Source organism: Salvelinus alpinus, chromosome 25 (genome assembly GCF_045679555.1).
Source record: "Salvelinus alpinus chromosome 25, SLU_Salpinus.1, whole genome shotgun sequence".
NCBI classification, from domain to species: domain Eukaryota; kingdom Metazoa; phylum Chordata; class Actinopteri; order Salmoniformes; family Salmonidae; genus Salvelinus; species Salvelinus alpinus.
In genome coordinates this window covers 45,520,504-45,526,503 of record NC_092110.1, presented here as the reverse complement: position 1 = coordinate 45,526,503, position 6,000 = coordinate 45,520,504, and positions in this window count along the sequence as shown.

The following is a 6,000-nucleotide window of genomic DNA, read 5'->3' as shown; positions in this document are numbered from 1 at the left end:
TGCCAACATATTGTAGAATGCTACATCATGCCAAAATATTGTAGAATGCTACATCATGCCAACATATTGTTCTGAATGCTACATCATGCCAACATATTGTAGAATGCTACATCATGCCAACATATTGTTCTGAATGCTACATCATGCCAACATATTGTAGAATGCTACATCATGCCAACATATTGTTCTGAATGCTACATCATGCCAACATATTGTAGAATGCTACATCATGCCAACATATTGTAGAATGCTACATCATGCCAACATATTGTTCTGAAAGCTACATCATGCCAGCATATTGTTCTGAAAGCTACATCATAACAACATATTGTAGAATGCTAAATCATGCCAACATATTGTAGAATGCTACATCATGCCAACATATTGTTCTGACTACAACATCATGCCAACATATTGTTCTGAAAGCTACATCATGCCAACATATTGTTCTGAATGCTACATCATGCCAACATATTGTTCTGAATGCTACATCATGCCAACATATTGTTCTGAATGCTACATCATGCCAACATATTGTAGAATGCTACATCATGCCAACATATTGTAGAATGCTACATCATGCCAACATATTGTTCTGAATGCTACATCATGCCAACATATTGTAGAATGCTACATCATGCCAACATATTGTAGAATGCTACATCATGCCAACATATTGTTCTGAAAGCTACATCATGCCAACATATTGTAGAATGCTACATCATGCCAACATATTGTAGAATGCTACATCATGCCAACATATTGTTCTGAATGCTACATCATGCCAACATATTGTTCTGAATGCTACATCATGCCAACATATTGTTCTGAATGCTACATCATGCCAAAATATTGTAGAATGCTACATCATGCCAACATATTGTTCTGAATGCTACATCATGCCAACATATTGTAGAATGCTACATCATGCCAACATATTGTTCTGAATGCTACATCATGCCAACATATTGTTCTGAATGCTACATCATGCCAACATATTGTTCTGAATGCTACATCATGCCAACATATTGTAGAATGCTACATCATGCCAACATATTGTTCTGAATGCTACATCATGCCAACATATTGTTCTGAATGCTACATCATGCCAACATATTGTAGAATGCTACATCATGCCAAAATATTGTAGAATGCTACATCATGCCAACATATTGTTCTGAATGCTACATCATGACAACATATTGTAGAATGCTACATCATGCCAACATATTGTTCTGAATGCTACATCATGCCAACATATTGTTCTGAAAGCTACATCATGACAACATATTGTAGAATGCTACATCATGCCAACATATTGTTCTGAATGCTACATCATGCCAACATATTGTAGAATGCTACATCATGACAACATATTGTAGAATGCTACATCATGCCAACATATTGTAGAATGCTACATCATGCCAACATATTGTTCTGAATGCTACATCATGCCAACATATTGTTCTGAATGCTACATCATGCCAACATATTGTAGAATGCTACATCATGCCAACATATTGTAGAATGCTACATCATGCCAACATATTGTTCTGAAAGCTACATCATGCCAACATATTGTAGAATGCTACATCATGCCAACATATTGTAGAATGCTACATCATGCCAACATATTGTAGAATGCTACATCATGCCAACATATTGTTCTGAATGCTACATCATGCCAACATATTGTAGAATGCTACATCATGCCAACATATTGTTCTGAATGCTACATCATGCCAACATATTGTAGAATGCTACATCATGCCAACATATTGTAGAATGCTACATCATGCCAACATATTGTTCTGAAAGCTACATCATGCCAGCATATTGTTCTGAAAGCTACATCATAACAACATATTGTAGAATGCTACATCATGCCAACATATTGTTCTGAATGCTACATCATGCCAACATATTGTAGAATGCTACATCATGCCAACATATTGTAGAATGCTACATCATGCCAACATATTGTTCTGAAAGCTACATCATGCCAGCATATTGTTCTGAAAGCTACATCATAACAACATATTTTTCTGAATGATACATCATGCCAACATATTGTAGAATGCTACATCATGCCAACATATTGTATAATGCTACATCATGCCAACATATTGTATAATGCTACATCATGCCAACATATTGTATAATGCTACATCATGCCAACATATTGTTCTGAAAGCTACATCATGCCAACATATTGTAGAATGCTACATCATGCCAACATATTGTAGAATGCTACATCATGCCAACATATTGTTCTGAATGCTATATCATGCCAACATATTGTAGAATGCTACATCATGCCAACATATTGTAGAATGCTACATCATGCCAACATATTGTTCTGAAAGCTACATCATGCCAACATATTGTTCTGAAAGCTACATCATGCCAACATATTGTAGAATGCTACATCATGCCAACATATTGTTCTGAAAGCTACATCATGCCAACATATTGTTCTGAATGCTACATCATGCCAACATATTGTAGAATGCTACATCATGCCAACATATTGTTCTGAATGATACATCATGCCAACATATTGTAGAATGCTACATCATGCCAACATATTGTATAATGCTACATCATGCCAACATATTGTTCTGAATGCTACATCATGCCAACATATTGTTCTGAATGATACATCATGCCAACATATTGTAGAATGCTACATCATGCCAACATATTGTATAATGCTACATCATGCCAACATATTGTTCTGAATGCTACATCATGCCAACATATTGTAGAATGCTACATCATGCCAACATATTGTTCTGAATGCTACATCATGCCAACATATTGTATAATGCTACATCATGCCAACATATTGTAGAATGCTACATCATGCCAACATATTGTTCTGAATGCTACATCATGCCAACATATTGTTCTTAATGCTACATCATGCCAACATATTGTTCTGAAAGCTACATCATGCCAACATATTGTTCTGAAAGCTACATCATGCCAACATATTGTTCTGAAAGCTACATCATGCCAACATATTGTTCTGAAAGCTACATCATGCCAACATATTGTAGAATGCTACATCATGCCAACATATTGTTCTGAATGCTACATCATGCCAACATATTGTTCTGAATGCTACATCATGCCAACATATTGTAGAATGCTACATCATGCCAACATATTGTAGAATTCTACATCATGCCAACATATTGTAGAATGCTACATCATGCCAACATATTGTTCTGAATACTACATCATGCCAACATATTGTTCTGAAAGCTACATCATGCCAACATATTGTTCTGAATGCTACATCATGCCAACACATTGTTCTGAATGCTACATCATGCCAACATATTGTAGAATGCTACATCATGCCAACATATTGTAGAATGCTACATCATGCCAACATATTGTTCTGAATGCTACATCATGCCAACATATTGTTCTGAATGCTACATCATGCCAACATATTGTAGAATGCTACATCATGCCAACATATTGTAGAATGCTACATCATGCCAACATATTGTTCTGAAAGCTACATCATGCCAACATATTGTAGAATGCTACATCATGCCAACATATTGTAGAATGCTACATCATGCCAACATATTGTTCTGAATGCTACATCATGCCAACATATTGTTCTGAATGCTACATCATGCCAACATATTGTTCTGAATGCTACATCATTCCAACATATTGTAGAATGCTACATCATGCCAACATATTGTATAATGCTACATCATGCCAACATATTGTTCTGAATGCTACATCATGCCAACATATTGTAGAATGCTACATCATGCCAACATATTGTTCTGAATGCTACATCATGCCAACATATTGTATAATGCTACATCATGCCAACATATTGTAGAATGCTACATCATGCCAACATATTGTTCTGAATGCTACATCATGCCAACATATTGTTCTTAATGCTACATCATGCCAACATATTGTTCTGAAAGCTACATCATGCCAACATATTGTTCTGAAAGCTACATCATGCCAACATATTGTAGAATGCTACATCATGCCAACATATTGTAGAATGCTACATCACGCCAACATATTGTTCTGAATGCTACATCATGCCAACATATTGTTCTGAATGCTACATCATACCAACATATTGTTCTGAATGCTACATCATGCCAACATATTGTAGAATGCTACATCATGCCAACATATTGTAGAATGCTACATCATGCCAACATATTGTTCTGAATGCTACATCATGCCAACATATTGTTCCGAAAGCTACATCATGCCAACATATTGTTCTGAAAGCTACATCATGCCAACATATTGTTCTGAAAGCTACATCATGCCAACATATTGTAGAATGCTACATCATGCCAACATATTGTTCTGAATGCTACATCATGCCAACATATTGTTCTGAATGCTACATCATGCCAACATATTGTAGAATGCTACATCATGCCAACATATTGTAGAATGCTAAATCATGCCAACATATTGTTCTGACTACTACATCATGCCAACATATTGTTCTGAAAGCTACATCATGCCAACATATTGTTCTGAATGCTACATCATGCCAACATATTGTTCTGAATGCTACATCATGCCAACATATTGTTCTGAATGCTACATCATGCCAACATATTGTAGAATGCTACATCATGCCAACATATTGTAGAATGCTACATCATGCCAACATATTGTTCTGAATGCTACATCATGCCAACATATTGTTCTGAATGCTACATCATGCCAACATATTGTAGAATGCTACATCATGCCAACATATTGTTCTGAAAGCTACATCATGCCAACATATTGTAGAATGCTACATCATGCCAACATATTGTAGAATGCTACATCATGCCAACATATTGTTCTGAATGCTACATCATGCCAACATATTGTTCTGAATGCTACATCATGCCAACATATTGTTCTGAATGCTACATCATGCCAAAATATTGTAGAATGCTACATCATGCCAACATATTGTTCTGAATGCTACATCATGCCAACATATTGTAGAATGCTACATCATGCCAACATATTGTTCTGAATGCTACATCATGCCAACATATTGTTCTGAATGCTACATCATGCCAACATATTGTTCTGAATGCTACATCATGCCAACATATTGTAGAATGCTACATCATGCCAACATATTGTTCTGAATGCTACATCATGCCAACATATTGTTCTGAATGCTACATCATGCCAACATATTGTAGAATGCTACATCATGCCAACATATTGTAGAATGCTACATCATGCCAACATATTGTTCTGAATGCTACATCATGACAACATATTGTAGAATGCTACATCATGCCAACATATTGTTCTGAATGCTACATCATGCCAACATATTGTTCTGAAAGCTACATCATGCCAACATATTGTTCTGAAAGCTACATCATGCCAACATATTGTTCTGAAAGCTACATCATGCCAACATATTGTTCTGAAAGCTACATCATGCCAACATATTGTAGAATGCTACATCATGCCAACATATTGTTCTGAATGCTACATCATGCCAACATATTGTTCTGAATGCTACATCATGCCAACATATTGTAGAATGCTACATCATGCCAACATATTGTAGAATTCTACATCATGCCAACATATTGTAGAATGCTACATCATGCCAACATATTGTTCTGAATACTACATCATGCCAACATATTGTTCTGAAAGCTACATCATGCCAACATATTGTTCTGAATGCTACATCATGCCAACACATTGTTCTGAATGCTACATCATGCCAACATATTGTAGAATGCTACATCATGCCAACATATTGTAGAATGCTACATCATGCCAACATATTGTTCTGAATGCTACATCATGCCAACATATTGTTCTGAATGCTACATCATGCCAACATATTGTAGAATGCTACATCATGCCAACATATTGTAGAATGCTACATCATGCCAACATATTGTTCTGAAAGCTACATCATGCCAACATATTGTAGAATGCTACATCATGCCAACA